The sequence below is a fragment of the Pelobates fuscus genome, chromosome 11 (assembly GCF_036172605.1).
Source record: "Pelobates fuscus isolate aPelFus1 chromosome 11, aPelFus1.pri, whole genome shotgun sequence".
NCBI lineage: Eukaryota > Metazoa > Chordata > Amphibia > Anura > Pelobatidae > Pelobates > Pelobates fuscus.
In genome coordinates, this window is record NC_086327.1 from 74,333,338 (window position 1) to 74,351,342 (window position 18,005).

The 18,005-nt window shown below is 43.9% G+C and overlaps 1 protein-coding gene across 2 annotated transcripts in view; it reads right to left on the bottom strand.

The window, feature by feature from the left end:
* LOC134577795 (zinc finger protein 253-like) overlaps positions 1-18,005 on the bottom strand; it is an 82,323-nt gene that overhangs the window by 56,872 nt on the left and 7,446 nt on the right. For both annotated transcript variants that reach the window (XR_010086058.1, XM_063436692.1), the window contains exon 2: positions 3,137-3,206. The gene's annotated coding sequence lies outside the window, so the exon portion shown is untranslated. The remainder of the gene's footprint in view (positions 1-3,136; positions 3,207-18,005) is intronic.

Here is an 18,005-nt window from a genome sequence, read left to right on the forward strand (position 1 = left end):
AATGGAGGTGATCGACAAAAAGATTTAGTGTACAAAACTGTGTTGGTCGACATTAGGAAAGTATAAATTTATCGACGTTACTAATGTGTTATTATAGAGACATACTGATTAGGTAACTGCCTTGTGAGGAAAGTATAAATTTATCGACGTTACTAATGTGTTATTATAGAGACATACTGATTAGGTAACTGCCTTGTGATTCAGCAATTTTTTTGTAAAACATCAAATGTAACTAATTTATTTATAAGTATTGATAACCCTTGGGCTTTCGTAATATACGTTGAATGATGTTGGACCGGGTAATGTTGCAAAGCAAAGTTAGGCAATTTTGTTCTAGCGAAATGAGTTTCTTTAAGGCATAGTACGATAGCCTTTGCATTTTGGGCATCACTGAGAGGCATATACCTTTTATGTGGTTTGTTAAGACCTCTAATATTATGTGAATATATTTTCATGTGTCATTTGTAGGAGGGTTGCTAAATGATGAGTTAGTAAACAATGTATGCGTTAATGCCAAGTCCTCTGTTGTGAAGAAATATATATGGTATACCTGTGTGCTTGCACACGTTAATATTGGGATTCAATTGGTTACCCATCAGGTTGAGAGGCTGAAACTTCACCCTGTATTGATTATTTGAAGGAACCTGTGGCAAAGGAATATAGAATAATATCTGCCAGCAGAATATCATCCTGGTTGTTAGCAAGTGGATATTTTGATATGTATAGTATTAATAGTAGAGAAATAACCTTGATTGGATGCAAATCAGATGTACAACCCCTGGTTAGGGAGAAAAACTGGGAAGGGAAGTGGGTAGGAGAGAATGTGAGAGAGTAAAAGAAACTCAAATTTTATTTAAAAAAAAAAATTGATAAAAGGAATGGAGCATTTTAGTTACGAAGAAAGGTTAAAAATGTTTAAATCTCTTTAGTTTTGAAAAATGGTGCCTGACAGGGGATATGATATTATAAAAATATTTTTGGGGCCTGTACAAACCATTATCTGGAAATCTATTCATAAACAGGGCTATACATAGGACACAAGGTCACACATTTAGGCTGGAAGAAAGGAGATTTCATTTAAGGCAAAGAAAAGGTTATTTTACAGTAAGAACAATAAGGATTTGGAATGCTCTGCCTGAAGAGGGGGTTTTAATCAGAGTCCATACAGATGTTTAAACTGCAATTGGATAAATACTTGCAAAAACATAACATACAGGGATATAATTTCTAATTAGTGGGGTAATAGCTGCTTGATCCAAGGAGACATCTGACTGCTATTTTGGGGTCAAGAAGGATTTTTTTTCCTAGTTTGTGCCAAATTGGAAGCGCTTCAGACTGAGTTTTTTGCCTTCTTTTGGATCAACAGCAAAAACATTTGTGAGGAAGGCTGAACTTTATGGACACAAGTCTCTTTTCAGCTATGTAACTATGTAACATCGTGTGCAGGGCTAGTTCCTCCAGAGTCCTATCCTATCCGCCATCTTGGGGCTCCACTTGCTGGTGAGGTTTTGCTTGGGAGTTCTTTTGACAAAAAAAAAAAAAAAATTCTGCCTTTTCTTGTTGCCCTTTTGATTTATTGTGTGACATCTCATAGATTTGCTGCTAACAAATGTTGTTTGGTACTGATCTGGTACCAGAGCTGCAGAGCTTGTGTTCAAGCATCCAACTTACACAGCTTGGGTCACGTCCCCCAAACTGTAATTTTTTTTATTTTTTTTATTCTTTATTTAGTGGTGCGCAAATGGTATAAATGTATCTATTCTGCCACAACAGTAGAGATTATACGGTTATAAACAGGGATACAGTAGTGTGACAGAAAAGTATCAACGTTTATACAGCACTTTTTTTTTTTTTTTTATATATTCTACATTTGATAGGGCATGTCAGAGTTTAGGTGGGTGCCATTCGGGATAAACAGAACATGTCAGTGCTCATGAGAGAAATCTAAGCTTAGGATTGTGGGTCTGAGACCAGGTATGGAGCGAAGATGGTTTGATGTTAGCTCGGGCCCCTGTTCCCAAATATCTTACATTACCTTTGAATAGGAGTGTCACCGATAAGGGGTGCTGTGTGACTGTGTTCATGTGGCATGAGGATCATGCGTGTGTTTGCTATCCCTCTGGCTTCACTCCTGTCTCTGAGTGTTGCACAACGCTATTTATTTATTGTTTTCAAACTGTAATATTTTAATAGTTTGAAGGCCTGGAAGCGTGGCTTCAACTCATGGCTCCAAACTCTCCGGGTTGGAGAACTGAGACTGTTCCCAGCTCACACCCAGGCATTCTGTGATGTTATGTAAATACGTGCAATGCTGTCACGGTCAGCATTAAATGATTTGTATGGCAGAACCATAGGTGCATCATGGCAAGTGACAGGCATGCACCTACGGTCCCCAATGCTCCTCTAGTAGGAGCACTGGATTGGACCGTCATCCTTGAGGCACGCCTCCCCGATGACATCATAAAATATGGTTGTGTTAGTTCTTTAATTATTAGTCTAACTTTTATTTATTTATTTATTTTTTTTATATAAGGGTCTAACCAAATGTTTCTTTGATTTCTCTGTACTCTAACCACTCACCTATTGGTATGCATTTCTGTTTTACATCTGTCTCTCTTCTGTGCTAGGTACTGATTTTGCTCCTCAATATAATTTCTCATTTCTCAGTAACTCTTACACTGTTCTACGCGCCTTATCTTTGCTTTCCCTTTACATTGCATCAAGTCTGTAAAACATGAGGATGGCTTTTATAAACAAATGTGAGCCTTGCTATATATGTCAATATCATGACTCATCTGAGCAAGAACCTAAATTTAGATGACAAAATAAAAAAGTGACTGTATGCTAACTGTACAAAAGGATATTTTGTGTCACTACTGACACTATAACCGGATTTGAAGAAAATAATATAATTAAAAATCATAACCAACAATCACTTTTTATAACCAATACATTTCTTTCTACTGAGAAGATTTTTAAGCAAACAGGGCAGCAAATGTCTCTGATAGCAATGAGGGGATGGTTAAGTCTACAGAGAATACATGCACATTGCATATATATATATATGTGTATTTCCCTGATTTGGTTACACTAGTGAGTTAAATAGTAAAAAGTAAATAATGAACAGCATATTTACCTCCTTCATTATTGCTTCTCCAAGAATTCCTGAACCTTATTTGGAAAACTTTATTGATCCATTGCAATATCTACACAAAAAGAGTGAAGATCAGTTACTTTATTTTGTGTGCAAAACTGGAACAAATAACAGACACATTCACTGTTAATTTTGTGTTTATTATGTTAACATTAATACTTAAGTTACCGTATATACTCGAGTATAAGCAGAGGTTTTTCAGCACATTTTTTGTGCTGAAAAACCCCAACTCGGCCTATACTCGAGTCAGTGTCTGTATTATGGCAATATAAATTGCCATAATACAGACTGGGGGCTGGCAGCGAACGCTTACCTCTCCTGCAGCTCCCTTCCCCTCCGCGGCGGTCCATTTAGCACCTCTGTCAGCTCCCAGTGTAAGTCTCGCGAGAGCCGCGGGGTCATAGTGCGGCTCTCGTGAGACTTGCACTGTGAGCTGACAGAGGTGCTGAAAGGACCGGCGCGGAGGAGAAGGGAGCTGACAGGAGCTGCAGGAGAGGTAAGTGCTTCCTGCCAGCCCCCCTCCACTGAACTGCCAATGCCACTGGACCACCAGGGAGTGAGAGCCCCCCTCCCTGCCATGTATCAAGCAGGAACGGGGGGACGAAAAAAATTAAAATAATAATAATAAAATAATAATTAAAAAATTAATATATATAAAAAAAAAAAAACTATTAAAATAAAATATATAAAAATGCCCACCCCCACCAAGGCTCTGCATCACACACTCAAACACTGCATTCATACACAGTGCACTCATACACACACACTGCATCACACACAGTGCACTCTCACACACACACACTGCAAATAAATCTTCAATTAATATAATTTTTTTAGGATCTAATTTTATTTAGAGATTTACCAGTAACTGCTGCATTTCTCACCCTAGTCTTATACACGAGTCAATACGTTTTCCCAGTTTTTGGGGGTAAAATTAGGGGCCTCGGCTTATATTCGCCTCGGCTTATACTCTAGTATATACGGTACTTTGTTTATGCAGCCCTAGTTAGATCTCCGCTGGCTGTAACATACACATTTTACCAACACACATCCTGAAATTTTTAAACCTACCGTATATACTCGAGTATAAGACGAGTTTTTTGGCACATATTTTTGTGCTCAAAAAGCCCCCTCGTCTTATACTCGAGTCTAGGTCTGTATTATGGCAACTTACATTGCCATAATACAGACCATGACATGTTGGGGGCCGGAGAAGCGGTTACTTACCTTTACAGCAGCTCCGGTCAGCTACCAACACGTCCGCACGGCTCCTCTGTTAAGCTCCCAGTGTAAATCTCGCGAGACTCGCGAGACACGCGGGCCGCGAGATTTACACTGGGAGCAGACCGCGAGACACGCGGGCCGCGAGATTTACACTGGGAGCAGACCGCGAGACTGGCAGTAAGTACCGGACCCCCCTTCACAGCTCCCCCTCCCCCGGACAGCCCCCCTCCCCCCCGACAGCCCCCCTCCCCCCCGACAGCCCCCCTCCCCCTAGACAGCCCCCCCTCCCCCTAGACAGCCTCCCCTCCCCCTAGACAGCCCCCCCTCCACCTAGACAGCCCCCCTCCACCTAGACAGCCCCCCTCCACCTAGACAGCCCCCCTCCACCTAGACAGCCCCCCTCCACCTAGACAGCCCCCCTCCACCTAGACAGCCCCCCTCCACCTAGACAGCCTCCCCTCCACCTAGACAGCCTCCCCTCCACCTAGACAGCCTCCCCTCCACCTAGACAGCCTCCCCTCCACCTAGACAGCCTCCCCTCCACCTAGACAGCCTCCCCTCCCCCTAGACAGCCTCCCCTCCCCCTAGACAGCCCCCCTCCACCTAGACAGCCCCCCTCCACCTAGACAGCCTCCCCTCCCCCTGTACAGCCCCCCTCCCTGGCCAAGTATGAAGTAGGGAGGGGGGGGGGGGGGGACAAAAACAAATTATTAAAAAAAAGTATTCAAATATTAAAATAAAAAAAAAATAATAATAATGCCCAATTGATGGGAGTCTGACTCCCTTTTCTAACTCCCTGTATTTAATGCAGAGTGTGTGTGTATTTAATGCACACACTCTGTATTAAATACAGGGAGTCAGAAAAGGGAGTCAGACTCCCATCAATCTGAGTCACCCTCTTGCACCTAAAATGCAGATGTGTGTGTATATAATGTAGAGTGTGTGCATTATATACACATACACTCTGCATTATATGCACACACACTCTGCATTTTAGGTGCAAGAGTGTGACTCAGATTGATGGGAGTCTGACTCAAATTTCTGACTCCCTGTATATAATGCAGTGTGTGCATTATATATATATATATATATATATATACACACACACACACACACACACACTCTGCATTATATACAGAGTGTGTGTGTGTGTGTGTGTGTGTGTGTGTGTGTGTGTGTGTGTGTGTGTGTGTGTGTGTGTGTGTGTGTGTGTGTGTGTGTGTATCTAATGCACACACACTGCATTATATACAGGGAGTCAGAAAAGGGAGTCAGACTCCCATCAATCTGAGTCACCCTCTTGCACCTAAATTGCAGATGTGTGTATATAATATTAAAATCATTAAAAAATAATACAAAATGCCCACCCCCCACCAAGGCTCTGCATCACACACACACTGCACTCACACACACAGTGCACTCGCACTGCACTCACACACACACACTGCATTCATTATATACACACACTGTAAATAAATATTAAATTAATGTAATTTTTTTAGGATCTAATTTTATTTAGGAATTTACCAGTAGCTGCTGCATTTCTCACCCTAGTCTTATACTCGAGTCAATAAGTTTTCCCAGTTTTTTGGGATAAAATTAGGGGCCTCGGCTTATATTCGGGTCGGCTTATACTCGAGTATATACGGTACCTTACAGCACAGTGTGTTTAACCCCTTAAGGACACATGACATGTGTGACATGTCATAATTCCCTTTTATTTCAGAAGTTTGGTCCTTAAGGGGTTAATCTATCAGATCTTAACTCCTGCTCTGCTAATTGCCTGCTACAGTCTGCAACAGCCTCTTGTCAGTGATTAAAGTTTAATCAACATACCTGGTAATAATTTCTAAAATACATAGTGCTGTAACATCATTTTGGAAGAAAAAATAAATTTAAAAAAAGTATTTTCATTGAAGCTGAAGAGTCACAACCAGTGAAGGTATAGCTAGGGTTGCATACAAGTTATTCAACTCCTAAATTCCTCGACATTGAGCAGTGTCACTATAGGTGCTCTACTAAACCGTTTCATTAAGCCAACTTTGTTTGGTGTTTACCGTATCCCTTTAATGAGTACCAAATACTTTTCATACAATTGCAATGCAATATGTTTGTGAAAAACATTGCAATGCAATATGTTTGTGAAAAACATTGAGGGAAGATGATTACTATTATTACTGTTCTCAATATTCTCTTGAACTCCGTTTTGGTTTGTTTGCAAATTCCCTTGGGTTTCCCTAAGGTAAAAGGGATAAACCAGATTTTGATCACCTGCTTATGGCGCCTAGAATGGTATAAGCCACACCTCTAACAAACTCTACCAAGGCCAAACTGATCGCCTGGGGTTTCTGCAGCTCTTCTGCAGAGCGAGCCGGCCAGCATTTCAGAAAATACCAGTTTGAGAACTAAGCATGGATCCACCAAAAGGCAAACAGTTTGTTTTTATTTTTATGTTGCAAGCTAAAGGTGTGGGGGGGGGGAGAAAACAAGGGTTATAACAACCAAAAACACTGTTCCTGCTTGATGTAACACTTTAATTCTGAAAAATAATACATTTCCTTTTCCCAGCTCAGTCATAACAGAGGCTGTAGCTCTTCCACAGGGGACACTGGATAGAACTAAACAGACAAAGTGCAACATCCATTTCAGATCTCTTTGGAACGTATGTAATAAAGATTTAGAAACTTACAGACCTAGTCAGATTTTATTGTTCTGCAGGGAAAGAATAACCTCTACAGAGGTTGGAGTGCCAGGTAGGTGGATCCAGATTAATTCATGAAGCACTAATGGCTGTTGTAAAGGTTTCTCTTTAGGGAAATAGCGTTGAAGTGCAGAGCACCAATACTAAGTAAGCAAATCTGGCTACTATGGCTGAATAATGTAATGTGCCGGTCAGTCACAAAACAAATATCCTGCACTCCTGTGCTATAACAAAATGAATTAGCGCACTGGCTTATCTAAGACTGCACTGATTCCCTGAAAGATGCAGACCGAAAACAGCTCTCAGAAAGATCTGATGCATGCTGCTTTATAGAGATCTTTTTTATCTCTTAAATGGCAGGGAGACAAATTCCCTGTCTCTTTGGGTCACCACTATAACCAGAATGTGTTGCACCCAGATAGCCACTGGGTAAAAACAAGTCTTTAACCCCTTAAGGATTGAGCCAGATGTACATTGTGAACAAAACAAACAAAACCTGGAATGTGACTATATGTCTGTTTAGCCGTAATTCACCTCTTTCATATAAAGTGCACCCACACTTCTATATCATAATTTTATTCAGGGGAAACAGGGCTTTAATTTTACATCAAATATTTAGCCAAGAAACAATTTAATATGAAGAAAATATATTTAAAAAAAAAAATGGGAGATTTTTTTTTAGTTCTACATGACATTTTAACTGTGAATGTCATAATACTGTACTTTTACTGCAATAAAATACACATTTGTATTCAGCGATGTCTCACGTGTAAAACAGTACACCCTATGTACAGGTTTTATGGTGTTTGGGAAGTTACAGGGTCAAATATAGCATGTTACATTTTTCAGTTTTTTCACATTGAAATTCGCCATATCATTTGCAATAGTAGACAACGCAAGGTATAGCAAGTGGGGTATGTCCACTCTTTTTTTAGTAGCCACTTGGTCACAAACATTGGCCAAAGTTAGTGTTAATATTTGTTTGTGTGTAAAAAATGCAAAAAAACTATTTGAATGACAATTTTGGCCAGTGTTTGTGACTAAGTGGCTTCTTAAAAAGACTGGACATACCCTATTTGCAATACCTTGGGTTGTTTACTATTGCAAACGGTATGCAATCATAGGGGTAATTTTCATTCCTGGGCTACCATAAGGTCTCATAGGCAACGTAACCAGTCTGGTGAATTTCAATGTGAAAAAACAAACTCAAGCCTTATATTTGACTCTGTAACTTTTGAAAAACACCATAAAACCTGTACATGATGGGTACTGTTATACTCTGGAGACGTCGCTGAACACAAATATTAGTGTTTCAAAACAGTAAAACGTATCATCAATTATATCGTCAGTGAAAATGCCATTTGTGTGTGAAATAAGCAAAACAAATTCACTTTCACTGACGATATCATCGTTGGAATACATTTTACTGTTTTGAAACACTAATATTTGTGTGTGAAGTCTTCCGAGTAAAACAGTACCCCCCATGTACAGGTTTTATGGTGTCTTGGAAAGTTACAGGGTTAAATATAGTGCTAGCAAATTCCCTGGACTTTCTGCCTGGGTTGTCAGGCAGGTCCCACAAATTGTAATTTTTAATATCTTTTTTATTTATATATGGTGATATATATGTATATAGATATATTATTTTGTTTTATGTGTATTTTGAAATCAATATATTAATATCAAAATACAGTTCGAACGAAATTACACATTTTTTATAATTTAACGTATTTACATATATACACACACATTTATATCTAATCAATATTCTACGTGTATTTTGAAAAAAAATGATTAAAATACACTTAGTGTGTGTGTGTATATATATATATATATATATATATATACACACACACACACACACACACACACACACACACACACACACACACACACACACACACACTCTAAGTAAATATATTTGTATTTTTTTTTTTTTTTATTCTTTATTTTTGTAGTGCATAAGCTTTGAACAGATGCATGAGAGGTACCCCAAAGGCAATCCTCCAGCTGATAATCAACAGTTGAACATAAGGATACATGTTAAGTCCAGCACATTTTTATATATGAAAATGGTAGATGTTGAACATTACATGCGTTCGTTGCTTTGGGTGCTTAGGTAATCTTGCTACAAGATGCTATAGCGTTTTATTATCTAGTTATGACGTTACTATGCTTGTCAGGAACTAATAGGTGCTTATAAGTTAAGCGTAGAAGTGATATTGTACAACATATTCAGGTACTTGCCTATAGACTATGTGTCGCAGTTGCACGTAATTTTAAAGGGTAAGTAGGATGGCTGCATGTTTTCCAACGTGACTATAGTGTGTGTAGAGCATTTTCAGCGGTAGACCTACTTGAGTATGTTATTTAGCAAACTAGCGGGCATATAGGTGAGGGTGACTTTTAGGTGAGTTAGTACAGGCTTGACGTCAGCCTCTTAAGTAAAATTAGAGGGATGCGTCTCGGTTACAGTAGGTAAACATACAAGTGTATGGGTAATAGGCTGTCTTTGCCGGCTTCAACATTAGTATGAAAGAGAAGTTAGTCAATGGTTACTGTCAGTGGGCAAGCTAGGCAGAGCTACAGTGTGTACTAAAGAACAGTGAGGCAACAATGTGGGAACAACAATTTAGGAACCATGAACATAAAATGGATGACACATTAAGCTACTTGCTCTGTGGGCTCTGCGGCACAGCAAGTATAGTTCATCAGTCCTTCAGCCGATGCCCATAGAGGGATAGTTCCTGTTACCCCTGCTTACTCCGATGGGGGGCTCTCGGGTCCTGGCCTCTCGGTCATTTGGCCCAGGCTTCTCCAGGCTCCCCCTCCAGCTCTCCGTCCAGGCTGTGAGTCGCGCCTCTGCCATGGCGTACCGTGGCTGGGGTCTAGCTCCAGCACTGGGCAAAGGGGTAGATCTCCGTGTTGTGGCACCTCCATTTCTCCACTGCAGAGTTACACTGTGCTGGTCGGATGCTGTCGAGACCGCTGTGTGTGGAGCAGGTTGTACACGTTGACGGGCCCCGCAAAGTTTCCCGCCTTTGCGGTTGTCTATTCATGTGTTTACGATTTACCGCCCTGAAGGTCTGCAGTGGGGATCCGTAAAGCCGTCGGCGAGTCACCGGTCGTAGCCATGATGCCACCGTTTGGGCTGCTTGGAGGTAGGACATTCCCCTGTCACACAGTGCCGTGTGGAAACTCGAGCAGAGTAGGTCTAGGGCTTCCAGGGAGTGTGATTGGAGATGGGTGCCATTTTTCCCTCTCTGTGGTTCTTGCTGGGCGGTCGTTGTGGATGAGCCCCTGCAGGCTCGTGCCTCTGCTGATTGTGCAACTGGGGTCGTTTGCCTAGCAGGCTTGTAGGAGTCTTGTGGTGCTGCTCCATATGCTTCCGCCATTTTGGAGGCCCCACCGCCCGCCTTGCTTGGGTTGGTCGCAGGTATAGTCGGGTGGTGTCGGGCGTAGGGCTCCACTGTTGGCGGGGACCGGGATGTCCCCCACCGGTCCATAGGGGGGGGGAGGGAGTGTTCCATGCTCGCAGGTGGCTATGTGCAGCTTACTGGAGGACGGCCGTCTTTCCCTGCTGCCTCCCGCGGTAGGCCCCACGCTTCTTTTGCTGTGACCGGTGGTTCCGGGCATCGGGTCTGGTATCAGTCGGTTCGGTATGGTCTTCCCCGACCGATGGGCCCCCTTGCAGGAGGTTAGTGGCATTTTTGTCCGTTTTAATGGTCGTTTTTGTGCCTGTTCTGCCGGAGCTCGTGGAGTGCACCAATATATTTTTATTTTAAACTTTTTTTTTCCAGGCAGCGGGGAGTACCTGTCATTCCAGGCACTCCCGCTGCTGTGGCCTGCTATGCCATCCATGTGATCGTGAGGTCCTCATGATCACATGACCCATGAGGGCTGGAAAAGCAGCAGAGTGACTCCCTGGGATGCCAGGTGAGTCCCCCCCACCACGATCGCCGGTGAGTAGGTAAGTGAATAGGATGGCGGAGACGTGCTATGCCGCCTGCCGGCATTTAAAGCCGGGTCCCCAAAGACGGCATAGCACACCCTCCGTCCTTAAGGGGTTAATATTAGTCACCACCACAAATGTATCCAAACAACACTTTGCTTTTGATTCATGATTTGTTTGCAACATGAAGTGAATTTATTTGTATTTGCAACTGCAGAGTTGTGTTCTATAGATTGTTTGTGGGTGTACATTTGTGTGCAAAAGTTTGCATGCCCTTGGAGATATGGTAATATATGTACCATTTATAAAGAAAACATGAGTGAGCAGGCAAAACACATTTCTTTTATTTCTTATGGGATTCATATTCAACTGTAAGTTATAACAGAATGGCATAATTATAAGATTTTTTTTTTTTATAAATTACCCCTGTTTAAAAGTCTGCATACCCTTAGTTCTTTATACTGTTTATTGCCCCCGTTAACATCAATGACAGCTTACAGTCTTTTGTAATAGTGGTCTATGAAGCCCCTACTTCTTGCAGGTAGTATAGCTGCCCATTCGTCTTTGCAAAATGCCTCCAGGTCTTGTGAAGTCTTTGGTCGTCTTGCATTAACTGCCCGTTTGAGATCTACCCAGAGTGGCTCGATGATATTAATAAGGCCATGAGACTCATGGCCACTCCAGAACCTTGACCTTTTTCTGCTGTAACCACAGGAGGGTCACCTTGGCCTTGTGCTTATAAAGACAGATACTGTCTTTATTCAGTAACTGAACATGGGAGTGGGTCCTCTCAGGTAGTCTGTGATTTCAGCTGCCACAGAGTAAAAAAAAAAAAAAGCCATGTTTGAGAAAAGAAATGTTCCACACTGGGGTTAAACCAGGGTCCTATTTAAAAAGGGAATCCTAGGAGACCTCGGAGTGTCTTATAACTGCATGTATCTAGAGATCTCATAGGCACCTCAGTTGCACAGTGCAATACAATACAGGGTTCCAATTTAAAAAGGATTAGTTCTGCCAGATGCAGACAGGAAGTATATTTCTACTTTGGGTAAATCCAGAGTCAATCCAATTATTGATTTAAAGGGGTACTATATTCGCTAGCCTAATGTAGTTGTTCTGGTATGTATAGTAAGTCCCTGCAGACTTTTTAATGTAAACAAACACTGCCTTTTCAGAGAAAACACAGTGCTGCCTAGTGACACTTCTTGTGGCAGGCACCAATATGGCCACTATTTTACTGGGTCAGTGTTGCAAAGTGTATAGCTAGACAAGGACCGGGTTATTTATCCATGAATTTGGAGTGCAGGATTACTGGAATTAATAATACATACAAAAATCCAAAGAGGGTCAATAAAACCCCAATTTCCTATAATGGAGATTACATACCCCATAATCCAGCACCTGCCATCCGGCATGTGGGAGCATATCTGCTAAATATTAAAGACTAGCAGCTGCATAATCGCTAGAAAAGGCTTCATCCTACCAGGATGGGGCCTGTGAAGTAATAGTGGGCATTCAGTGCACCTACTTTAAATGTTAAGCGGTAGTATTACTATGTGTTAATCAGGATAAGGCAGAGTAATTTGAGAAACCATTTACAGCAGAGGAGGTATAGGAGGCCATAAAAACAACCCCAAAACATAAAGCGCCGGGCCCAGATAGGTTCCCCAACTATTATTTTAAATGTGCAAAGGAATTAATCCAAAATCTTTAAAACCTCTTTAATAGCATCTTAGATTCAGGAGAGATGCATCTGGAACTATTGGAAGCCAATATTAATAATATAATTAGACCGACTTCACATGAGGAGCCTGCCCAAAAAAGTTCCATGAAATCAGACTGTGCGGTCGGTCTTCTTGGGGAGCACAAAACATACGAAAACTAATAAACTGTTCGTGCATAAGCTCATCCCATGTATCTTGTTCTGGAGTCTGCTTCCCCCGAACGCCACTCTGTTCATATGAATTCCTACGAACATAACCAGAGGTTAAAGTCCCAGCGGTGTTCGCGCCATCGAGTGTCTGATTTTAGTTCCATACACTCGATGACCAAACACTGCGGTCTTAGTTTGTGGTTAAGGATGGCCGCCGCCACGTGTTCGCACATACGAACAGCGGCTACCCAACCGACCGCTTAGAATGCAAGTGTTATTGCGGTTTGTGGAGGTGTGAAGGGAGGGTACTGGGGTTAACAAGCGGCACACTCCACATATGGGTGATCTGGCGTTCGGTTGTCAAAAAGAATACTGTTAATATGAGTGCCATTTACCGAACAACCATGCGACCAGGGCAAATAGCAGGATAATCTAGGGACAAGGTGATCTGTCCCACACAATAAATCTGAGTAAAAACATACAGGGGGATGTTAAAAAAAAATAACAGGGGGAAGTATACGGACAACCCATAGAGGGAATAAAGGGTAATGTCCACAGGTTAATTCCGCTACAATTACCGTTAAGGACCAGGAATATTTTTACATTTCTTTGGTGTTTGTGTTTAGCTGTAATTTTTATCTTACTCATTTACTGTACGCACACATTATATACCGTTTTTCTTGCCATTAAATGGTCTTTCTAAAGATACCACTATTTTCATCATATAATTTACTATAATTTTTTTTATAAAATAGGATTTAAAAAAAAAACAAAAACACACCACACACTTTTTCCTAGGTTTGACCATCAAAATCTGTTACGCATCTACTAATGCCAAAAAACACCCATGCTAAATAGTTTCTAAATTTTGTCCTGAGTTTAGAAATGCTCAATGTTTACATGTTCTTAGCTTTTTGGGGAAGTTATAGGGCTATAAGTACAAGTGGCACTTTGCTATTTCCAAATAATTTTTTTTCAAAATTACCACGTTACATTGTAACACTGATATCTGTCATGAATCCCTGAATAACCCTTCACATGTATATATTTTTTAAAAGAAGACAAGCTAAGGTATTAAACTTGTGTTTTATGCAACCATTTTACCACCAATCTATGCCAAATTTAAAAAACAAAATTGGTGATTTTTTTGATACACATAGCAATTTAAGAATATATGTACGGAGAACTTTAAGGGTTACTGCCAAAGAACACTGCAATATGTGTTGAGCAACATCTCCTGAGTACAGTGATACCACCCATGTATAGGTGTGGCGGGTTCTCTGGGGGCTAAAATACATTATTTGGAGGGTGCGCATTCCAGTTTTCCCAACTTGGAAATTTCACAAATGGTCATCAGGCCCTCATGTCCTATTTGGGACATTTAAGCCAGCCAATGAAATTTACCCCCATTAAACCATATATTTTTGAAAAGTAGACACCCTAGGGATATTTTAAAATGGTGGTATATTAACACTAGTTTTATCACCAGTCTCAAACGTTTGGGTAGTCTTTTTTTGTTTTTCGCTCATATTGTACTTCAGGCATTGAAATTTGCAGATTGCTTTGCTGGGCCCCCATGTTGCCTTTGAGCAGCCCAGGAATGAAAATTAACACCATCATGGCATATCATTTGTAAAAGTAGACAACCAACGGTATTCAAAATAAGGTATTTCCAGTCTTTTGTAGTAGCCACAAACGCTTGTCAAAGTAAGCGTTCATATTTGTTTTTTGAAAAAAATTTTAAAAAAATTTACACAAAAACTGCACTTTCACTGGTGCTTTCATCGTTGTGATAAGTTTTACAAATTTAACAAAAAACTCATATGTGCTCAGCGTAGTCTCCAGAGTATAACAATACCCCCGCCCCCCCATGTACAGGTTTTATGGTGTTTTGGAAAGTTACAGGGTCAATATAGAGCCTGCCCGATTCAGTTTGCCAGATTGGTTTGCTGGGTCTGTGTTGCCTTTTGAGACCATATGGTAGCATAGGAATGTGAAATTACCCCATCATGGCATACCGTTTTCAAATGTAGATAACCCACTTGTAATGGCACCACAGGTATAGAAGGGGTTAGCGCCGCCAAAAATGTAGGTGGAATTAGAAAGAAATTACTTACCCCTGTGCTTAGAATAGTGTGAGTGGTGCCCCTGGCGTCCCCCATCGTTCCGTGCGCATGCGCGGACGAGGCCACTCCCCCATGTACCGTGATGATGTCACGCGTTACCGCGGCAACGAAAAATCACATGGGATTTAAATAAGGCAGTGACTAGTAGGTGAAACATGTGTATATCCGGTTGCCATAGCAACCCGGCTGTGAAACAAGCAAGCATTATAAAATACAAGCCCCACTTACCTAATCTAAAAAACACATCCAGAAAAGAATATTGAATGGAAGATAAAGTGTAAAATAGATATAGTGCCATCATAAATGTTGTAAAGTGCTGTAAAGAGGTCCAGTAAAAAAATTATACTGGAGTGTATGTCTACTATTATTAAAGTGCCATTGATTCATGCAGTGTGTTAAAGTGAAAATACCATACTGTAAAGTGCTAAATTAAAGGGACACTATAGTCACCTGAACAACTTCAGCTTAATGAGGTTGTTTAGGTGAGTGCTACAGCTACCCGGAGCCTTTTTCTTGTAAGCACTGTATTTTCTGAGAAAATGCAGTGTTTACATTGGAAGCTTGGAACACCTCTTGTTGCAGTCAATCAGACGGCCACCAGAGGGACTTCCGAGTTCAGAGGCCCTAAAAAGGCCTCTCGTCCGATGCATTCTGGGTGAATGCATCAGACGGGCTATCAGCACACAAAGCACTGTGAACGCGCTTTGTGTGCTGACAGCCTGTCAGCACTGCTGTGGGCGTGGCTTCAGCTGACAGCTGAAGCCCGAACCCACAGGGATGCTGTCTGGCCACAATAGTGGTTGAAGGGGGGGGGGGGGGACGGACCTACTCTCCTCCCCCCCCCCCGGCCCCCACCCCTGAGCGGTGAGTGGGGGCCCTAAAAATAAGGGTGGCACATACTGCCCCCCCGGCCCCCACCCCTGTGCGGCGGGTGGGGGCACTAAAATTATCAATAAGGGGGGACCTATTGTCCCCCCCCGGCCCCCACCCCTGTGCGGTGGGTGGGGGCCTTAAAATAAAAAATAAGGGGGGGACATACTGCCCCCCCCCCGGCCCCCACCCCTGTGCGGCGGGTGGGGGCCCTAAAATTCACAATAAGGGGGGGGGGCCTACTGCCCCCCCCCCCCGGCCCCCACCCCTGAGCGGTGGGTGGGGGCCCTAAAATTCACAATAGGGGGGGGACCTACTGTCCCCCCCCGGCCCCCACCCCTGAGCGGCGGGTGGGGGCCCTACAATTATCAATGAGGGGGGGGACCTACTGTCCCCCCCCCGGCCCCCACCCCTGTGCGGCAGGTGGGGGCCCTAAAATTCACAATAAGGGGGGGGACCTACTGCCCCCCCCCGGCCCCTGAGCGGTGGGTGGGGGCCATAAAATTCACAATAGGGGGGGGACCTACTGTCCCCCCCCCGGCCCCCACCCCTGTGCGGCGGGTGGGGGCCCTAAAATTCACAATAAGGGGGGGGCCCTAAAATTATCAATAGGGGGTGGGGACCCTAGTTAACCCTCTCCCCCCCCCCCCCCCCCCCCCCCCCCCCCCCAAAAAAAAAAAAAACTTATCTCCCTACCTACCCCCCTCACCCTAAAAATAATGAGGGGGGACCCTTTAACTAAAAACCTGTAAAGAAAAAAAAAATAAGATAAAAACAACTTACCATTCGATGTTTTCTTTCTTCAGCCCCAAAAAAGGCCAAATAAAAATCCATAATAACCGACGCAATAAAAAAAAAAACCCGAGCGCAAAAAAAATAATCCATCTTCACCCATGGAGGGCTCCGCGCAGACTGAGCTCCGCAGGGCGGGGGAAGGCTTATAAAGCCTTGCCCCGCCCTGCAATTAGGCTAAGAACACTCTGATTGGTGGGTTTAAGCCAATCAGAGTGCTCTTTGTCATTTTAGGGGCCCCACCCACCGCTCAGGGGTGGGGGCCGGGGGGGGACAATAGGTCCCCCCCTTATTGATAATTTTAGGGCCCCCACCCGCCGCTCAGGGGTGGGGGCCGGGGGGGGGGACAGTAGGTCCCCCCCCTTATTGATCATTTTAGGGCCCCCACCCGCCGCTCAGGGGTGGGGACAGTAGGTCCCCCCCCTTATTGATCATTTTAGGGCCCCCACCCGCCGCACAGGGGTGGGGGCCGGGGGGGGACAGTAGGTCCCCCCCCTTACTGATCATTTTAGGGCCCCCACCCGCCGCTCAGGGGTGGGGGCCGGGGGGGGGCAGTAGGTCCCCCCCCTTATTGATCATTTTAGGGCCCCCACCCGCCGCACAGGGGTGGGGGCCGGGGGGGGACAGTAGGTCGTCCCCCCTTACTGATCATTTTAGGGCCCCCACCCGCCGCTCAGGGGTGGGGGCCGGGGGGGGGCAGTAGGTCCCCCCCTCATTGATAATTTTAGGGCCCCCACCCGCCGCACAGGGGTGGGGGCCGGGGGGGGACAGTAGGTCCCCCCCCCTCATTGATAATTTTAGGGCCCCCACCCGCCGCACAGGGGTGGGGGCCGGGGGGGGACAGTAGGTCCCCCCCCCTCATTGATAATTTTAGGGCCCCCACCCGCCGCACAGGGGTGGGGGCCGGGGGGGGACAGTAGGTCCCCCCCCCTCATTGATAATTTTAGGGCCCCCACCCGCCGCACAGGGGTGGGGGCCGGGGGGGGGGGGACAGTAGGTCCCCCCCCCTCATTGATAATTTTAGGGCCCCCACCCGCCGCACAGGGCGGGTGGGGGCCCTAAATTATTATTGATAATTTTAGAAAGCGAGCTGAGCTGTCAGTCAGACAGCTCAGCTCGCGAACGCGCATTCCGCGCACATGCGCGGTAAAGCGCTCAGGTTCTTCATAGGGCAGCATTCAATGCCGCTCTATGAAGAACGCGATTGGTCCAGCGCGAAGCCGTCCCATTGGGCCCCGCGATTTCGTCATTTTGACGAAAAAGGGGGCACGGCCTAGCGGGGAGCTCGGCGCTGGAACGGAGGTAAGTTTTTA